The sequence below is a fragment of the Sorex araneus genome, chromosome 4, assembly GCF_027595985.1.
Source record: "Sorex araneus isolate mSorAra2 chromosome 4, mSorAra2.pri, whole genome shotgun sequence".
In the NCBI taxonomy this organism is placed as follows: domain Eukaryota; kingdom Metazoa; phylum Chordata; class Mammalia; order Eulipotyphla; family Soricidae; genus Sorex; species Sorex araneus.
This window is the reverse complement of record NC_073305.1, coordinates 55,240,600-55,263,487: the sequence shown is the minus strand read 5'-3', so window position 1 is coordinate 55,263,487 and position 22,888 is coordinate 55,240,600.

Here is a 22,888-nt window from a genome sequence, read left to right as displayed (position 1 = left end):
CCCTTTTTCATCACCTAGATGTGTCAAAGGCTCCAGCCCCCATCTTGCCCCATGACTCCTATGCCATCTGTTTCCTCTTCCTGGGTCCGTTGGACTGAGGAAAACTCCTCCAAAACTCCTCTAGAGCCCCAAACCATGCTAAAATGTCCCTACATAATATCACCCCCAGCATTTCCAAGGGTTCTTGGATCTTATATATTTCCTCAAATAAGGTACTCCTATATTAACCCTTTTGTACAAACAGAAATATTAGATAGACACTGCATAGTTAGGATTATTAGAATGATATATTCAAAGTACTAACTGAAAAAAACTTCCAGCACACAGTTCACTATGCTGCAAGGTTATAATTTAGACATGAGGAAGGGATAAGAAGTTTTCAGACAAAGAAGAGCTGATAACATCTGCAACAACTCAACCAATCCTCCAAGAATTACTGAATGGCTGCTTCTTTTTTGTTATGACTCTTACAAAAGCAACTGTAACACACACACACACATACACACACACTCATGGAGCTTCTCATCCCTTTGTGTCATTAATCTCCCAGAATATCAATGGATGAAACTCTCCTATAAAAAGAGAGAGCTGGGTGAATCAGGAAAGAAAATCCATCCATTTGCTGCCTATAGGAAACATACCTAAACTTACAGGATAAATATAGACTTAAAGTGAAAGGATGGAAAACGAACATACAAACCAATGAAACACACACACACACACACACACACACACACACAAAGCTGGGACAACTATACTTATAACAGACCAAATTCAATTAGAGACAATGATGGACACTACTTATTGGCCAAGGGAACAATAGATCAAGAAATACTGTCACCAACATTTATGTACAAATGAAGGCTCAGCAAAGTTCATAAAACCTCTGCTAACAAATCTAAATAAACACCCTGATGGAAACACAGTGATAATGGGAGACTTCACAACAACACTCTTCCCAGTAGACAGATAATTAACTAGATAGAATATCAGTAAAGAGACAAGAGCCCTAAATGAGGAGCTGAAAGAACTGGAATTATTGGGCATATACAAAGTTCTGCATTTCCCAAAATAAGAACATGTTAATTCTCTAAGGCACATAAAACATTCTACAAAATAGATAACAGATTAGGGTACAACTCAAACATACATAAATTTACAAGTACAGGAATTGTACAAACTACATTCTCATAATACCATATGAGATGATAACACCATAAAAGAAGAAATAAACAAAAAAGAAAGATGGGGAAATTTTCTAACACTTGGAAGCTGAAAAAAATTTTACTAACACAATTGGGTCAAATATGAATTCAAGAAAGAAATAAAAAGATTCCTTGAAACTCATTAAAATGAAGACACAGCTACTAGAATCTAAGGAATACAGCAAAAGCTGTACTACGGGGGAAATCATAGCAATTCAGGTCTACATTAAGGAAGAATAAAAAGCTTAAATCAACAATCTAAATGCACATCTCAAAAATCTGAAAAATGAAGAACAAATAAATTCAAAAAGTAGAAGGTGTGAAATAATAAAAACTAAAGCATAAACTAACAGCATAGAAACTAAGAAAGCAATTGAAAGAATCAATGAAACCAGGAACTGATTCTTCAAAAACATAAACAAGATAGATAAAACTTTTGTTAAACTCAAGAAGAAAAAATATTGTTAAATAAATCAGTTCAGAGATGAAAGGGGAGAAATGACAATGGATCCATCAGAAATTCGAAATTTAATAAAAGGTTACTATGAACAACTTTATGCTCTTAAGCTGGAGATTCTAGAAGAAACGGATAGATTCTTAAAAGTCATATAATCTCCCAAAGTTGAAAAAGGAGAAAGTAGAAAGTCTAAACACCCCAATCATAAGTAAATTCAAGCAGTAATTAAGAATATCCCAATAACAAAAGTCCTGGTCAGGTGGGTTCACTGGTGAGTTCTATCAAACTTTCAAGAAGATTTACTGCTTTTACTCCTGAAACTCTTTCAAAATATTGGAGACACATAAATCCTTTCTAACACCTTCTATGAAGCTAACATTACATTAATAGGCGAAGCAGAAATCCTTCCAGAAATGAAAATTTCAGGCCAGTGTCCCTGATGAATATCAATGCAAAAAAAATCTTAAGAAAATCTTAGCTAGGGGCCGGAGTGATAGCACAGCGGGTAGGGTGTTTGCCTTGCACGCGGCCAACCTGGGTTCGATCCCCGGCATCCCATATGGTCCCCCAAGCACCGCCAGGAGTAATTCCTGAGTGCAGAGCCAGGAGTAACCCCTGAGCATCGCTGGGTGTGACCCAAAAAGCAAAAGAAAAAAAAAAAGAAAATCTTAGCTAAACGAATCCAACAACATATCAAAAAAAATCATACACCCTAATCAAGTTGGATTCACCCCAGGAATGTAAGGATGGTTTGACATATGCAAAACAATTAACACAATACACCACATTAGTAAAAGGAAAGATAAAAATCATATGATCATATCAATTGATGCAGATAATGATTTTTTTAAAAAGTCAACAAAATTGGGGTGGAAGGAACCTTCCTCAAGATAATAATGGCCATCTACAATAAGCCACAACCAGTATTCATCCTTAATAGTGAAAAACTGAAATTCCCTTTGAGATCAAGTAAGAGGCAACATATCCATTATTTCCCCTTTTATTTAACACAGTATTAAAATCCTGGCTACAGCAAACAGATAAGAAAAACAAATCAAAGGAAACCAAATTGTTAAGGATGAACTCAAATTATCACTAGTTGCAGACAACATGATGATATACAGAAAAAACCGTAAATAGTCCACAAAAGAAACAATAGAAACAATAAACAGATATAGCAAAGTGGCTGACTACAAAGTCAATATACAAAAATCAGTTGCATTTTTATACAATTAATGAATCATAGAAGAGAGTGATCAAGGAATCTATCCTATTTAAAATAGTATTCAAAAACATCAAGTATCTAGGAATTAACCTAACAAAAATTGTGGGGTATCTGTACCATGATTACTTTAAAACACTCAAGAAAGAGATAGGACAAGATCTTAGGAAATGGAAAAATATGCAATCCTCTTGGATTGAAAGAATCAATATCATTAAAATGACTACAGAATCTAAGCTATTATATGGATCCAATGTAACCCCCTTCCAAATTCAGAGAGCATTCTTGCAGAATCTAAAAAGTCAATAATAAATTTTGTATGGAATTAGAAAATATGTGCATAGTCAATGTCATACTTAAAAATAAGAAATTGGGGGATATTTCATTACTAATTTGCAATTGTATTCAAGCTATAGTTATCAAAGCTGCATGGTATGGCATAAGGATAGGTCCTTTTCTCAATGAGTCAAAATTGAATATATATATATGTACAGTTAATTTTGTATAAGAGAGTTGAGAATGTGAAATGAAGTAAAGATAGCCTCTTCAACAAATAGTTTGTGAAAATTGGATAATTATATGTAAGAAATTAAAGTTGAATTTGTATCTTTCACCTCACAAAAAAGTCAATTCAAAGTGGATCAGAGACCTTGACATATAACCAGAAACTATAAGGTACATTGAGGAATATGTACGCAGAACACTTCCAGATATGAACCTCAAAGTTTCTTTAAAGGTCTGATACCACTGGCAAAGGCAACAATATAAAAAATAAACAAACGGGACTACATAACATTAAAGGGCCTCTGCATGGCAAAAGAAATCTGGGGTAAAACTAAAAGACAGCTAATTGAATAGAAAAAAATTTGCATTCGATGCATCAGATAAAGGGTCAATATCCAAGACATACAAAGTATTTACAAAGATCAATAAAAAGAAATTCAAAAACTCTATCCAAAAAATGGGAGGAGAAAATGAATAGACACTTCTCAAAGGAAGACAGGCAGAGAGACAGTAGGCACAAGAAAATGCTCAGCATCACTCATCATCAGAGAAATCTAAATCAAGACAACAATGAGATACCAGCTCACACTAGTGAGAATGGCATTTATCAAAACTAGTAGGAACAGTCTGTATCAGGGAGTATGTGATTAAAAAGAAACTCTATTCACTGCTGGTGGGAATGTTGTCCGGTACAACCTCTGTGGAAAACGGTATGGAGAATTTTCAGTAAACTTAAAATTAAACTGCCATATGACTGAGCAATTCCATTTTTATATGTCTACCCCCAGAATATAAACTCTCGCAAAAGGACGTATGCACTTCATTACTCATTGCTGCACTCAATACAATAGCTAAGACATGGAATCAAATTAGGTGTCCAGTGACAGATGAATAGATTAAGAAGATGTGGTATATAAACTCAATAGAATACAATGCAGCTTCAAGGAATGATGAAATCATGCAATTTGCTACAACATGGTTGGTACTGGAAGATACCAATTGTTGAATGAAGTAGGCCAAGGGAAGAAAGACAAATATAGGATGATCTTATCTGTGGTGTATAAAATATTGGATAAGGAAATGTATTGTAGTAAAGGGGGGAATGCCTAGATCATCCTTGACTCCAATGTTTAGAGAGAAAAAGATGCTTAGAAAGAATGAAATCAAGGCAGGGAGAAGAGAACAGGAAGTAATGGGTAAACAGGCATCAGGGTTTCAATTATACTGATGATATCAGGGAGTGATATAGCCATATATCAAAAACACAGACTCAACAACACTGAGAGCATGAGATCTAAGTTGCAACCACTGGACCTTTGTAATGTGCATGTCAAGTTTACCGGCGAGGATGTATAAGGATGGGGGTAAGGAGGGAATATGGGAACACTGGTGGAAGTATTGGTATTGGTGTTGAAATATTACATACCGAAAACTCAACCATCAATAACTTTGTAAATAATAGTTCTTTAACTAAAAAATTTAATAAATATTTGTGTTAGACACTACTTTTGATCTCTTTCCTCCAAAGATTCATTACTGATTTTAATGACTACTTAATACTACTCTTCCATACATTTAATTTTTGGTCATCTTAAAATATCACTTCCTTAAATATCTTACCCTGATTTCCCAGAAAGGAATGGGACTTTTGAACCTTCTTCAAACCATTTGTCATATATAATTAATTACTATACACATTCTTCAAAGCACTTGTCATATTTATTTAATTTCTTTCTTGCCCACTAGACAGAAGCAGACTATGTCTATCCTTTTTACTGTTTTTCCCCCAGGACCTCATAGAAATAAGTTAGTCTCATATAAAATATTCAATAAATGGCCTGTCTTTAGTAAGAAAAAGTCAGGGGAATTCAGTTAAGCTATAGCATTACTATACATAATAGTTAATATTGTATAGTAGTTAATAAGGCATCCTTTTAAGTACATGTACATAATCTTTCTAGCTTCACATTAAACCCTAACATAGTACTACTATTATCGTAAACAATAATAATAATAATAATAATAATAATATTTTAAATGACCCCTGTGAGCAAATATTATAGCTATTTATTAGAAAAAATGTGATGATTAAATGCAAACATTGCATATTTAGAACTGGATAGATTACTCAAAAATCTATAAAATACTCTATCATATTAACCATAGCAGAGTGAATAAATCTCTATTCTTAAAGTACCACAAAATTTTCTAATTATTATAATATGCATTTGACTATAAACAGAACTCTATATAACAACATAGAAAAATCAGTTCAAAATGGATCACAGATATAAAAACAATAGTTATTTGTAGAAATTCAGGACAACTTGTGTGTGTGTGTTTGTGTGTGTGTGTCTGTGTTTATATATAGCAAGGTAGAGATAGCATAGAGGGCAGGGAACTTGCCTTGCACTTGGCCGACCTGGGTTCAATCCCCAGCACCCCATGTGGTCTTCCAACTCCATTAGGAGTGATACCTGAGTGTAGAGCCAGAAGTAAGCCCCGAGCTCCATCAGGTGTTGCCCAACCTCTCTCCACCACCACCACCACCTTCATCCCCCAGTGCTATACATCTCTAATCATCAGAGAAATGCAAATAAAAACAACAATGAGATATTATCTCATACCACAGAGATTGACACACATAAAAAAATACAAGAATAATGGGTGTTAAAATAGATGAGGGGGGAAAGGGAATCTAGTTTACTACTTGTGGGAATGCTGACTGGTCTAGTCTTTCAAGAAAACAATATGGAAATTCCTCAAAAAAAATAACTAGAAATTGAGTGCCCATTTAACCCATAAATTCCACTTCTTGGAATATACCCCCAAGGGTTAAAAACATAAGAGATATAAGACATTTGCACCCTCATATTCCTTGCAGCATTATCCACAATAGCTAAAATCTGGAAACAACCCAAGTATCCAAGAACAGATGACTGGAAAAGAAACTATAGAACATATATTGAATATACATGAAATATTCCACAATGAAATATTATTTGGTCATGAGAAAAGATGAAATCATACAATTTGATGCTACATGAATGGATCTGGAGAGCATCACGCTGCGTGAAGTTAGTCAGAGGGAGAGAGACCTACACAGAATTGTCTCTCTCATATATGGGACATAAAAACCATGATGGTGGGATAAAAAGTCCCTTAAAGTCAACAGGAACAAAAAAAACAGAACTGGCTTTTCAGTAGAAAGTATGCCACTTAGTGCTTTTTGGGTTAGAAAGGGGAAGGTACTACAATAATGTTGGAGGAAAGTGTTCAACTGGGAGGAAGGAGAGGAAGATAAAAGGTAAGCAAAGTGTTATGCATGAAACCCAACAACAGTACTGTAAATCACAATGTCAAACATTATATTTTAAAAAAACACCTCTCAACATGCTGACTGGTAGGTGGGAAGCAAATGAAGGCAGGATGCATTGATGAAGAGAACTGGAAAGTGATGAAAGTGATGAAGTGTTAAAACATTATATGCCTAAAACCCAATAATAAATAATTTTGTAATTCACGATGACTAAATAGAATTTAAATTTTTTAAATGTCAATAAAAAGGACAGTATAAAGTATTCGGAGTTTAATGATGAACACAAATCAGATAGCCATATTCAAAATAATACTTAAATTGTGAAATACACAACTGCAATACATGTAGTATTAGTATGATACAAATACTAATAAAAAGGAATAATCTATAGACCAAGTTAAAATATGAATTAACATAGAATATTACCCTAAATAAATAAAATCACAAAGAAACTAAAGGAAATTCTGGATTATTTAATCTATATGAAAATCTAATAGAAGCAAAATTAACTTTAAATAAGAGCAAAACATATTATACGGGGCTGGAGCAATAATAGAGCACATAGAATACTTGCCTTGCATGCAGTTATCACCAGCAACCTGTATCTTCTCCCCATCTCGCCAGGAGTGATCCCTGAGTGCACAGTCATGAGTAAGTCCAAAGTACCCAGATGTGACCCCAAAACCAAACATAAAATTAAATAAAGACAGACTAGAGTTACTTCTGCTGATATAAAGTTGTTGTGGGGAGAGAAAGAAGAAACAACAAAACTTTCTGGGGTGAAAATAATGACTCAATGAACACTCTTTAAAACTGATGAATGGTAAACTTAATATCTGAAGATCTCACTTGATATAAATCATTCCTCAATTTTTAATGGGAAAAAAGTCAGAGGAGATCCCTGATGATTTTAATAATGAGGTGCAGCTTTCACACAGATAACACCAGTTTTTAAAATGAGTGTGAGGAGGTGAAAGGACAGGAATAAATAGCAGAGTCTACGGGGAAAGAATACCAATGTTGTTCTAGTGGAAAGTTTCACATGTATTTTAACCTAGATGAGTATATTAGCATTTTCTTGACATTTATAATAAAATACTATTAATTGCTTATGTCTAGCTAAGAGTATAAATATCATACATGTATCAAAATATTATATTCTCTTTTATTAAAAAGATTGATTCTGGAATAAGATGTACTTCTTGACTTTCTCATAGCAATAGAAAGGAGACAACAATTTTTTGCCAAAGTTTACAGAAAGGGAAGTCATGGAGGAAGTCCTGACCTTATATATAATTCAAGTTTAAAAGGATTGCCTCAAAACCACCCATCCAGGGCCAGAGCTATTGTATAGCAGGTAGGGTGCTTGACTTGCACTGTTGTCCTGGGTTCAATACCCAGCATCCCATATGGTTCCCTGAGCACTTCCAGGAGTAATTCCTGAGTGAAGAGCCAGGAATAACCCCTGAGCATCACCAAGTATGACCCAAAAAGTAAAAAATAAGTAAAATTTAATAAAATTAATTTTTTTAAAAGCACCCATCCTTTTTCTAGAATGGCTTCAAGCCTAGTGCTCCCATCAAGATAGTGAAAGAAGTTTCACTTGTTATCTATGTTCAAGAAATGTATCTTCACCCATAACATAGTTACCAATATAATCATCGCCCAGCTAAGAGAAGACATAAATCTATTTCCTGCTTTGTTCAAACAACCTGAAGTTTGGCTAAACAAAACGCTATTCCCCAGCTTTCCATACAGTTCAGGAATTGGGGAGAGAGAAGAGTTTTGTCTCTGTGAATGAAAAAAAAATTATGCTGTTAGAATGCCATTTCCCTTTCTTTGTGTTCTAAATATTAATGGAATATTTGGAGTTGCAATAGCATTATTGAAATCATGAATCAACAGCCCATAAGCACAGAATATATGGTAAAACAAAGTCTACAGGAGGCTTATTTCTTTTGTGTTTCTTCAAAAGAATATTTTTTAACTGATTATCTGTGAAATAGACCACTACAAAGCTGTTGATGATTGTGTTTCAGTCATACAATGATCCAACAGCCATCCCTCCACCAGTGTGCATTTCCTACCACCAATGTCCCCTCCCACCACACCACACAGGCACTTTTCTTCTTTCTCTCCTTTTGTGCATTATGATTTGCAGTACAGATACTAAGAGGTCATTGTGTTTGTTCAGGCCATTCAGCATTTTTATCAGGAAGGTCAGGCTGGCGCAGCTTTTTTAACTGGCTGGCAGTTTTGGGGTGTGAATGTAACTGCTGAAGCTTCCAGAAGCACAGGGAAGTAAGGGGAGGTAGCTCATTCTGACCCCTCAAGAAAGCTTTCAGTCACAAAATCCACATAACCAAATTTTCAGCAGATTATATCTTGGTGAGGTCTATCCCGAGAGGGTGGAATCCAGCCAGGGATATAGTGAACATTTTGGATTGTGGAAGCAAGAAGCTGCCAGGGACTCTGCTTGGGTGGGCACCAGGCTGACTTGCCCCCCACCCTCCTATTTACCCTAGTCTGTTCAGTCTTGAGCAAATTCGAGATTAACTGTGGCTTTTGATCGCTTTCAAGATTTATTTAGGGTCTCTGAAGCAAGGCCAATAAATGAGCTTGTACAGCTGAGACAGAGTTGGTTTGTGGGTATGACTCCCACGTACCTAACCTTTGCCCAGAGGCTTGTTTCTGGGCAGCATGGTTAAGCCTGTGTAACAATTCTCCAGCCATCCTGGGAACCTTGTTACCTACCCAGCCAAGATCCTGGTAAAGTGAACTGAACGCCTGAGCTCCACCTGGGACTGCCTTCTCCAGGAGTCACTATGCTGCCCAGGTCAGGAATTCTCCATCTATCCTGGATACCTGTGCCCTGATCAGCAGAGTCCCCCTATTATGCTAATTGGACATTGGAGCATTTCCTGGGATCCCCACCTACTGCCATATCTCCCTGCACAGCTTTAATAAGATAAAATATAAAAATATAAAAAGATAGCAGCAACCAGCTAGTCTCCCCAGAGTGCACCCCACTGGTAGAAGAGGTGAATAAGGACTCACTCCACACTGCATGGAAAGGCAGTGTAGAATTTCACCATGCTTAGTGAGTGAAGATAGTAACCCTGAAGACTTAACACGTACTAACCAGCTATATTACATCTCATATTCGAATTTTAAAGAGGAAATGAGGAGGACAGTCAGTGAACTCAAGCAATGATACAGACAGCCAATACAAGACAAAGAATATGAAAAAACTACAATTGAAATGACAGGAATAAAGAACTTGGCAGGTGAAATGAAAAACTCAATACAAGGCCTTAGCAGCAGAGAAATAATAGCTGAGGATAAAATTTGTGAGATCTGGGACAAAGTTCAGAAAACCTCTAGAAAACATCAGGACATGAAAAAAAAATCCTCAAAATAAACAAATAGCAGATGAGAGAAATTCAGATAAATTAAAGAGGAACAATATAAGAATCATCAGAATCCTAGAGAACTAGGAAGGCTATTCTGAAGAAGTAATTAATAGTCAAAGAAATCATAGGTGGTAAGCTCCCAGAGCTTAGGAGTTTAGGAACTCAGATACAAGATGCTTGGACAGTACCAGCTAAAAGAGACCCAAATAAAAATACTCCAAGATACACCCAAATCAGAATGACAAAAGCCAAAGATAGAGATAGAATACTGAAAGCAGCAATACCAGTGAAGGAAATTACATACAAAGGATCATACTTAAGATTCTCTTGGGGCTGGAGTGATAGCACAGCGGGTAGGGTGTTTGCCTTGCACGTGGCTGACCCCGACCTGGGTTCAATTCCCAGCATCCCATATGGTCCTCTGAGCACCATCAGGGGTGATTCCTGAGTGCAGAACCAGGAGTAACCCTTGTGCATCGCCAGGTGTGACAAAAAAAAAAAGATTCTCAGCAGATTTAAGAAATGAGATATTGTGGCCTGAATACTATGATGGGATGAGGTAGCACTGTCCAACCATTGTTCATCGATTTGCTTGAGCGGGCACCAGTAACGTCTCCATTGTGAGACTTTGTTGTTACTGTTTTTGGCATATTGAATACACCACGAGTAGCTTGTCCTGCTCTGCCATTTGGGCAGGATACTCTTGGTAGCTTGCCAGACTCTCCAAGAAGGATAGAGGAATCAAACCCGAGCCGGCGGTGTGCAAGACAAACACCCTAACCACTGTGCTATCGCTCCAGTCCATGAATACTTCACCAAGAATACTTTACCCATCCAGATTTGTATTCAAGTTTGAAGGAATAATACAGAGCTTCACGGATAAATAACAGTTCAGGAACATCATAAGCTCAGAACCAACTTTATAGGAACTGAAGGAGCTTCTTCACTATAATACAAGTCTCAAAAACACACCAAACTTCTACATAAATTTGGCAGAAAACTCCATGATAACAATTTCACATGATTAAAAGACACATAGTTGCAGAACGAATAGAAACTGAATCAGATCTTCTTCTGCCTGTAAGAAACACGCTTAATTAGTCAAGGTGAATACAGCCATAAAGTCAAAGGTTGGAATAAAATTATTTTAGCAAACAACTATCTCAAAAAAAGATGAGATGTTTATATTTATATCAGACAACAGAGACTTTAAACTAAGAAAATGTAATAAAAGAAAGAGATGGTAATTTCTTAATGATCAAAGGATATGTACATCAGGAAGAAATCACACTCCTAAAAATATACGCACTTAAGGGACCAGCAAAATATGCAAAACTACTGCTAACTGATATGACCAGGAAATATGTAAAATTATTGCTAACTGATATGGAAGACATTGATTGCAAAGCAATAATAAAGACTTTTGACACCACCCTTTAGATATCTACCACTCTGAAATTATCAATTAGATTAAACTTAGCAAGAAAACACTAGCTTTGAAGAAAGAAATGAAAGAGAGGGACTTAGTAGACACAAGCATATTAGATATAAATAAAGATATGTATGTATGTATATCATTACTTTCCCCCTAAAATCAAATAAATACTACTCTTCAATGTACCAGGGTGTTCTCCAAGATATACCACATGCTGAGCCCCCAAACACATTATTAAGTCAAGAAGATAGAAATCATATTATTTTCTCAGACCACAATATACTGAAAATAAAAGTAAATACCAAACAGAAAGGGAGAAGAAACTCGAACATCAGAAATCAAACAGCTAACTACTGAACAACTAGAGGCTCAAAGAGTAAATAATAAAGAATATAAAAATATTCCTAGAAACAAATGAATATGAATATCCAGATTATCAAAAATTGTGGGACATGGTAAAAGTGGTAAGAGGTAAGTTTGTAGCAATACAAATACTCATTAAGAAAAAAAAATGAACCAACAAAAGTAATATTACTGCACAGTTTAAGAAACTGGAAAAGGACCAACAAAAGGACCCTAAAAAGCAGGCAGAAGGAAGGATACAATAAAACTTAGAGAAGAAATGAATGAATTTGTTGTTTGTTTTTTTAATTTTATTTAATAAATCACCATGAGATATAGTTACAAGCTTTTATATTTGAGTTACAATCATACAATGTTCAGACACCCATCCCTCCACCAGTGCACATTCCACACCACCCATCTCCCCAGTATAACTCCTCTTTCCCACATTGCCCCCTGCTTCCCAGGGAGACAGTTTCCCCCATACTCTCTCTCTAATTTGGGGCATTATGGTTTGCAACACAGATACCAAGAGGTATCACTTGGTATCACTTTTGGTCCTTTATCTACTTTCAGCACAAATCTCCCACCCCGACTGATCCTTCCAACCATCATTTTCTTAGTGATCCTCTCTCCATTCCAGCTGCCTTCTCCCCCAGCCATGAAACAGCCTTCCAACTATGGAGCAATCATCCTGGTCCTTGTGTCTACTGTCCTTGGGTGTCAGTTTCATGTTATGTCATTTTGTACTCCACAAAGGAGTGCAATCCTTCTATGTAGTGTCTCTCTTTCTGACTCATTTTCACTTAGCATGATACTTTCCATATCTATCCACTTATAAGCAAATTTCATGACTTCATTTCTCCTAACAGCTGAATAGTATTCCATTGTGTAGATGTACCAAAATTTCTTTAACCAGTCGTCTATTCTCGGGCACTTGGGTTGTTTCCAGATTCTGGCTATTGTGAACAGTGCTACAATGAACATAAAGGTACAAATGTCATTTTTACCATGCTTTTTTTTGCATCTTCGGGATATATTCCCAGAAGTGGTACTTTAGGGTCATATGGAAGCTCAATTTCTAGTTTTTGAAGGACTGTCCAAATTGTTTTCCAGAAAAGCTGGACCAGTGGGCATTCCCACCAACAGTGAAAGAGCGTCCCTTTTTCCCCACATCCACACCAGCACTGGTTGCTTTTGTTCTTTTGAATGTGTGCCAGTCTCTGTGGTGTGAGATGATTTCTCATTATTGTTTTGATCTGCATCTCCCTGATGACTAGCGATGTGGAACATTTTTTTCATATGCCTTTTGGCCATTTGTATTTCTTTTTTGAGAAAGCTTCTGTTCATTTCTTCTCCACACATTTTGATGGGTTTTGAGGTTTTTTCCTTGTACAATTTTACTAGTGTCTTGTATATCCTGGATATTAATCCCTTATCAGATGAGTATTGGGTAAATATTCTTTCCCATTCTCTGTATTTTAGTCACTGTTTCTCTTGAAGTGCAGAAGGTTCTTAGTTTGATGTAGTCTCATTTATTTATGTTTGTTTCCGCTTGTTTAGTCAGTGGTGTTTCATCCTTAAAGATGTTTTTAGCTTCACTGTCATTCAGAGTTCTGCCTATATTTTCCTCCATGTACTTTATGGATTCATGTCTGATATAAAAATGAATGAATTTGAATTAAAAAATAGAAAAGATTAATGAAAACAAAAACTGTTTTTTTAAATAAACAAGACTGACAAACCATCAGCAAGAATCACAAAGAACAAAATACCAAGAACCCTGAAAAACTGAATTAGAAATTAGTGGAGAGATGCTACTTCAGGAACCACAAAAATTCCCATAATCTCCTGATGTTCAACCAAGAAGATATACAACACCTAAGCAGACCAATCACTAGTGAGGAAACCGAAATGATGATCAAAAGAATCCCTGAAAACAAAAGCCCAGGCCAAGATGTATCCACTAGTGAATTATTTCAAATCTTTAAATAATACTGACTACCAATCCTTTGCAGTCTTTTTCAGAAAGTCAAAAACATAGACTTCTCATATTTTCTATGAGGCCAATATTATCCTGATACCAAAAGCATTTAGATAGCACTAAAAAGGAAAACTATAGACTTATATCCCTGATGAACATTGACACAAAGATTCTCAACAAAATATTGGCAAATCAGGTAAAAAAACATATTCAAAAAATCATATTCTGACCAAGTAGGATTTATCCCAAGGATTCATGGATGGTTAAATATATGCAAGTCAACCAACTTAATATACTGTATCAATATGAGGGAAACTAAAAATAATATGATCATGTCACTAGATGCAGAAAAAGCATTTAACAAGATCAAGCACCCATTCATGATAGTAATTCTCAATAAAATGGGAGTTGAAGGAACTTTCCTTAACACAGTTAGAGCCATTTACTACATTATAACCAATAGTGAGAAAATAAGTCTTCCCTCTAAAATCATGAACAGGATAAGACTACCCTCTCTCACTACTACTATTCAGTATAGTATTTGAATTCCTTGTGATAACAATTAATCCAGAAACAGATATCAAGTACATCAAGATATGACAAAAAGAAGTCAAACCCTCACTATGTGGATGACTTGATACTATACTTAGAAAGCCCAAAACATTCTACTCAAAAGCTCCACAAACAATAGAATTGTACAGTAACATGTCAGGCTACAAAATCAACATGCAAAAATCCATTGCTTCTTTATATGCAAATAATGAAATAAAAGAGAGGGAACTTTAAAAAACTATCCCGATTTATAACTGTATTTCAATAAGATACCTAGGAATGGAAGGTATCTTATTGAAATACAGTTTTTCAATAAGATACCTAGGAACTTATTTCCACTTAGCAAAATAAGTGGATGACCTTTACCAAGAAAACCACAAAACATTACTGAAAGAAATAAGAAGACAGAAGAGGGCCAAAGTGATGGTACAGCAGGTAAGGAATTTTCCATGCATCCTATACAGTCCCCCAAATCCACCAGGAATAATTTCTGAGCACAGAGTCCTAACCACCACCAAGTGTGGACAAAAGAAAAAAAAAACGAAAGACAGGGGAAGATAAAAATAGATCCCTTGTTCACTTATCAGCAGAATTAATGACAATACTTCCTAAAGTATTGTCAATCCCTATAGGAATATGCATTATATTTTTTGAAGAAATAGATAAAACTCTTCTGAAATTCACATGGAGAAACGAACCCTCACCAATACCCTAAACAATCCTTGGGAAAAAGAAGATGGGTGATATCACTTTTCCCAACTTCAAACTATACTACAAAGCAGTAGTAATTAAAGCAGCATAGTACCGGAATAAAGATTTACTCTCAGACCAATTGAAAATACAGAGACAAACCCTGGGGTATACTATGGTCATTTAATAATCGATAAAGGAGCAAAGAAAGCTCTTCAATTAGTAGTGTTGAGATAACTGGTTGATCACATGCAAAAAAAAGAAAGAACCCACAACAAACCTACTTCAGACTACTTTCTAATGCCATGCACCAAACTCAAATCAAAGTGAATTTAAGATGTCAATATCTGACCTGAGTTTATAAGGCACACAGAGAAAAACGTAGGCAGAACTCTACATAGTATTGAAGCTAGAATCATACTTAGGGATGCAATACCATTGGTCAAACAAAGGGAAGAAAAGAGGGGCTGGAGTGATAGCATAGCGGGTAGGGCGTTTGCCTTGCACGCGGCCAACCCGGGTTCAAATCCCAGCATCCCATATGGTCCCCTGAGCACTGCCAGGAGTAATTCCTGAGTGCAAAGCCAGGAGTAACCCCTGTGCATCGCTGGGTGTGACCCAAACAAAAAAAGCAAAAAAAAAAAAAAGGGAAGAAAAGAAAAACAAATAGAACTATATTAAGTTAATAATCTTCTGCACCTTAAATAAAATGATGATCAGATTATAAAGACACCTCCACAGACTGTGAAAAAATATTTGCCCACTGCTCATTCAATAAAAGGTTAATATCCAAGATATATAAAGCTCTAGTAGAACTTTACAAGAATAAACATCAAATCCCATCAAAAATGGAGAAAAGAGATGAGCAGAGGAACTGGAGCAATAGTACAGCAGGTAGGGTGTTTGCCTTGCATGTGGCCAACCCGGGTTTGATCCCTGACATATCATATGGTCCCCCAAGCACTAGCAGGAGTAACTCCTAGGTGCAGAGCTAGGAGTAACCCCTGAGCATCACTGGGTGTGACCAAAAATAAAAAGGGAGATGAGCAGAAAATTCATCAAAGAAGCATACAAATGGCCAAAGCACATATGAAAAAATTGCTCTACATCATTAACCATCAGAAAAATGCAAACCAAAATGACAATAAAATATCGTCTTACAAAGTGATACTGGCACATATCAGAAAAGAACAAATACAAGTGCTGGCATGGATGAGATTTTTTAAAAATGGAACCCTCATTCACACTGCTGGTTCAAAAGTCCCCTGGTTCAATCATTTTGGAAAACAATATGGCCATTTCTCAAAAAACTAGGAATTGAATTTAAATATGACCCAGCAATTCCACTCCTTGGAATATACCCAAAGTGCCCCAAAACACAATAGATTCACTGCAACATTCTTCATAATAGTAAAAATCTGGAAATAACCCAAGTGCCCAAGAATAGATTGCTTCTGTTTCCTTGGTGTTTCATCCTCTTTGGGTAAAGAAACTATGGAACAAATACACGATGAAATACTACTTGGCTAAACTGAATTCATGCAATTTCTGTTGTGTGAATAGATCTGGAGAGTATCATTTTAAGTGAAATTAGAGAGAGATAGAGACAGAGGCAGAAGCAAACACCGAGAGAGAGAGAGAGACAGAGAGAGAGAGAGAGAGAGAGAGAGAGAGAGAGAGAGAGAGAGAAGAGTAAGCTGATATAAAGAAACCTAATAGGAGAATCACAAAGGCCTAAAGGCAATAAAAACAAAGAACATGAGAACTGGCTTTCAATAGGATTCTCCCTACTGGGGAGCAGGTAGGGGTGTAGGGATAAACAGGGTGAGGAACATTACAATGATGAAGGGAAGGGGTCACTCAGAAAGAGGGGCCAGTTGATGAAAGGAGGTAAAGTGATATGCCTAATAACCTATCAGTAACAGTACCATTAACTACAATGCCTAAAGGGAAAGAAAAGGGTGAACGTCACAGAGGACGGCTGGGATGGGGGTAGGGAAATGAGAAGGAAAATGGAATATTTGTGGAGGGAAGTGGATATCAGTGAAGGAATTGGTGCTGGAACATTGTATACCTGCAACTCAATCGTTAACAACTTTGTAATTTACAGTGACTCAATAACAATAAAACAGAAATTAGTAAATTTTTGAAACCTATATACTGATTCTAGACTGCATACTTCTAGAGGGTTTTTTTCTCCAATGAGGTGAGGGTCTAGTTGGGGAAGTTGAAAAACATAAAATGCCACCAGGGAGAAAATAGATACAGAAAAACGAATGCCCTAAAAGCATGTTGGAAGTACAGAAGGAAGTAGGAAGCTCAAAATATTAAATGTCCTGAGCAGATCCTATAGATATATAACATAAAGTTCAAAGAAAAGAGAAAAAATCTAAATCTAAATGTCTTGATGCCTAGAATTTCACAATATTTTTTAATGACTTTATTTTCATACTATAGAGAATTGCAGGGTTATTTTACTTTATCACTGTCACTCCCTTGATCATCAATTTTCTTAAGCGGGCGCCAGTAACAACTCCATTCATCCTAGCTCTGAGATTTTAGCATCCTCTCTTTACTCATTCTTCCCAACAGTGCCACATTGGAGGCTCTTTTAGGGTAAGGGGAATGAGACCCATCATTACTGTATTTGGCATATCGAATATGCCATGAAGAACTTGCCAGGCTCTGATGTGTTGGTAGGATGCTCTTGATACCTTACCAGGTTCTCTGAGAGGGAGAACTAAGCTTCCAGGAGCGTTGTTTTATAGTCTCTGGATCTTGGCCATTGATGGGATTACAGGGCGCTGGGGAAGTTTGTGAGTGTGGCTGCCAAGCTACTGGAAAATGGGAGGTCTGGGTGGAGGAGTCCCAGTCCTGATCTGAGCAGGCTTGGAGATCTCAGCCCTGGGTCCTGCACACCTGGGTTCCTGTGTAAGTTCCTTCATGCATGAGGCTTGTCCAAACGTGTGGAGAGGGGCCTTGAGCATGGCTGTGGCTGGGTTCCGGAGGTCTTCGGCTGCCGGGGCTCTGCTCAGGGCGGGGACAGAAACTCAACCCACCTCACTCTGAGGGGCCCCAGTGAAGACAGCCAGGCGCCGGGGGCAAGAGAGTTATTTATTTATTTAGAATATTTTTTATAAAGTTGTTCACAATAATTGGTCACCTTCAATATTCCAACACCAATCCCACCACCATTACACCTTCCCATCATCATATTTCAAATATTTTAAATTATTCTACCTGATCCCCATAACCTGTCTCCAAAGCATAACATAATAATTTATTTTATATTGCTTGTATCCCGCCTGCATGGCAGAGCCTGGCAAGCTACCTGTGGCATATTCAATGTGCCAAAAACAGTAACAACAAGTCTCACAATGGAGACATTACTGATGCTGCTCGAGCAAACCAATGAGCAACAGGACAACAGTGCTACCGTGTAGTGCTTGTTAAGTATAATCCACTAAAGATAGGGAAAGAACGTACTCTGCTTTCCTAAATTTATGAGAAGGTTTTTATATATCACATTTTACTGTATTCTAAGGGGGGTTATCCATTAATTATCATTTGATTCTTAGCTGTGACAATTTAGACAATGCATTACATCAAAGATTTTCCGGTTAATAGTTAATGATATTTTCCATGATAGAAAGTGACATATTGTATTAAAACCAAGCTTCAGATTACTGGGTCTGCCATCTTCTCCTATTCTGACCCATGTGATAAGCACGGCAGGGTAAACTTGGTATGGAATAGAATTGGGGAGGTGTGGATGCAGAAACAATTATTTTATTAAATAAATAGGGAAAATTGTTTCTAAGAACCATCATGACTCAGAATGCCTGTGTCCCTTAAATGAAGGAAAGTATAGCATTTTAGAAAATCAAAATGTTTGCAATTATCTCTGAAATAATAAGCTAATTTATTCCATAGAAAGTTGCATAAGTGTCTCAAAAGATATAATAGCCTATATGTGTTTCTCTTATTAATCTGTCATTGGGCATGTGATGATATAGAATTCTTATGAATAGAGGATGAACAGAACGTTCAGTTCATTCTTGATCTGTCTTCTTACCTATCTAGCTCTTATACAATACTAACTTGCATTCGATTATGTGGCACCATAAGTCTCTCTGTCTTTTGCCCCTAGAACTTCTAAGTTTAGAATCTGTCTAAAATCTGTAGTTAACAAACAATAAATAAACAGCATGCAAATTGCCTATCCAATGTCAGTTTCATTTTTTCTTGGTAGCTGAGCTATGATTTTGTATAAGGTTCTTAGATGTTTGATTAATTATGCTCTATTTTGGACTCTCTTGGCTACCACATGAAACATGACATTATTGTGTACCAATTCTCTTTGTTCTATATACACATCTCATGTGAAGCAAATCACTTGCTATTTGTTTTAACATTCTACTTGTTTTTATTTTCTACCTGAAAATATATTACTAAGAGATACAGGTCTGGGAAACTGTACATTACAAAACTGCACAATTAGTTGTGCATAAATGTTTGAAATGTAATTCATCCAAAACAGGATTATTGATTCCCACTATTATCCACTCACCAACAACTACTCCATTACCAACCCCACAAACAACCCCATCTTTTTTCTCAGCTTTCTCCCATCTTGATAGCAGGTAATACAGCATGTACTCTTCAGTCCCCCAAACATAACTTTTATTCTTGACATCTTTAACTCAACATCTACTTTATGAACAAAAGTATTAACTCTATTTTTAAATATGCCCTGAATCGACCTACTTACCCTTTTTTATTCCCACATACTTCTTCACTCTTGGCTTTCCCCTAAACATTGTAACCGACTCTTTTCAAGCAACTGTACAAAGAGCTTCTTATTGCACTTGGATTTAATCCTTACCATACATGGCTTGGAAAGTCATCTGGTCTACTACCTCTGACATCTGTTTAGATCACCACCCAACTCACTCACTTGGTTTCACCTCTATAACCTTCACTCTGTTCTTTTAATACTCTAAGACCAGGCCTGAGTGAAGACTACATGGTGCTTCCCTTCCTGGGGCTGTTCATTCACTACGTCCACAGCTCATATCTATTACTGAAATGTGAATTTAACATACCAGTCCCTCAGACTTGCTTTTCCTGCTATCAATAACAGAAGTAGTCCCCCCTTTCCTCTTTAAGGTATCATTCTGCTCCTTGTTTCATAACTCTTATTATAATCTAACATTTTATTGTTTATATGGTGTTGTATTTATCTCCTGCCTGAAAAATTAGGCCTCCAAGTACAGGAATTTTTTCTGCCTTATACCTTGGTAGGGCTGGAGCGATAGCATAGTGATTGGGCTTTCGCCTTTCACGAGGCCAACCCGTGTTCGATTCCTCCGCCCCTCTCGGAGAGCCCGGCAAGCTACTGAGAGTATGAAGCCCACACGGCAGAGCCTGGCAAGCTACCCGTGTGTATTGGATATGCCAAAAACAGTAACAATAAGTCTCTCAATGAGAGACATTACTGGTGCCCACTCGAACAAATCAATGAGCAAGGGGATGACAGTATTAGTATCAGTATACCTTGGTAAATCTCCAGGACTTAGAGTGGCGCCTAATACACAATATGTTACTCTCTAATGTATACAATATTCATTGAGTATAGATTTTATATTCTTGTAGTAGATAAAATTAGATTGAATATTAGAACATATATCTAAGCTTGATGGGATTTCACACACCTGGGTTCCTCTGCTGGTACCTTTATGTGTGAGGCCCGTCCGAACATGTGAAGAGGGGCCTCGAGCATGGCTGTAGTTAGGTTTCGGTGGTCTTCGGCTGCCAGGAGCTCTGCTCAGGGTGGGGAGGGAAGCTGGAGCCCATCTCCTCCGAGGGGCCCTGGGGAAGACAGCCAGGCGTGCAGGCAAGAGACTCTCTGCCAACATCCAGAGACTTAAAAGCGAGCTCCCAGAAGAGAGTGATGCAGAGATAACTTGTAGCCTACTTCTCCCTCTGGGAGAAACTGGCAAGCTTCTGAGAGTTTCCTGCCCACATGGGACAGCCTTGTAATCTTCCCGTGGTGGCTTAATATGCTAAATTCAGTAACAATCTGGATCCCATTCCCCTGACCCTGAAAGAGCCTCCAGTGAGACATCATTGGGAGGGCTCAGTCGAGAGAGACTTCTAAGATCTCAGGGAAAGGACGAATGGAGAGGTCACTGACCCTGCTCGAGAAATCAGTGATTAACAGGATTTCATGATCGTGATATCTAAGCTTATTTATTTTCTACTTTTACACGCTCACAGTCCTCACAGTGTGAACAAGGAAAGCTGATTCAATGATGGCAAACATTCATGATTGTATAAACCGCCCATAAAGTCCTCTTGACATTGCTGCTAGTTTGTTGCTCACATTTTTCAAACAAAAGAAAGGATATTTACTTTGGATTCTAATCCATGCTGCCCCCTGCCCCTGCCCAAATGATTTTTACCTCATTGAAGGCATTCTGAATTCCTCTCCGTGTTCCTACCTAATTAGGAATGTGTTAGTTTCATAAAATGCTCATAAAATTTATTTTCTGAATTTACAGAGGCCTTATTTTGATAGCTATTACTCCACTTGTCACTAGATTTAAAATCTAACATAGAGAGACCGAGGTATAGGAGTCACTTTGTTTGAAATATAAATTACACCAACATTGTACATGATCACATACTGAAGAGTCACCAACCTGCTTTAGTACAACTTTGTTACCAAATTATTCATCTTAATTACTGCCTTCTCCTTTTTTTCTTATCTCATTATTCCCCAGTCATATTAATGGTCACATAATAATATCAGACAATGTTCACTAAGCTTAACTCTAAAAATAATGGCTGTTTTAAATCAGAGTTAACTACTGTGTCAAGAAGTTCAGGTAATTATGGGGCCATGTGAATTTTTTTAAAGATATTGGGGGAAAAGTCATTATGCCCAAGACTATATTCTTGATTTTTATAGCATTTTAAATATTTCCCTAATATTGTCACTAAAATCAGAATAGTATGATTCTTGAGTAATCATTTGTCACTGTTAACTACAGGTGAGTGCTCCCTAACCCCGCCACAACCACAGAAAATAGATTTAACATTAATATCTAAGTCTCGGTGTTATTTATCTTCCAGTTTTAATGGAGAATTATGGCTTATACTATTTATAATTTATCAAATAAAGTAGGTTGTCAGGAGCCAAAGATCAGAATAACTGAATTCTCCCCTCCTATCTTCATCAGTTGCTCCTGGAGGGTGTTCATTGGTTTGAGGTAAGTTAGAAGGCACACTGTCCTTGGATATATGTGGGAAATGTTCTGGGATCTCAAGAGGAAGAAAGCGAATGTGTTAAGGGGAGCTTTGGAACACTGCATACATATGGAATAAGCATCATAAATAAAATACCTGCTATCTTGAATATCAAAGCCTGTAAACTTGTCCATCTGTGAGTCCTCTGAGAGTAGCCATAACCTCTCCCTCAATCTTTCACAAAATAATCAGAATTTCAGTAGAATTGAGAAAGAAGTCTCAATTCTTTGTTTTCCTTTGTTTTACTCACTGCTGAAATATATTCCTGTCTAAAAAAGTAAGTCTCATATCTTTAAAATAAACACTTGTAAAGATGAAGGTGAAAACAAGAACTGGTAACAAAAATAAAAGAGGGCCCCAGTACATGGTTAAATTCTTATATACATATAATTTCTTATATATATTCTTATATATAATATGCATAAATTCTCATATTGTACACATATATGACATA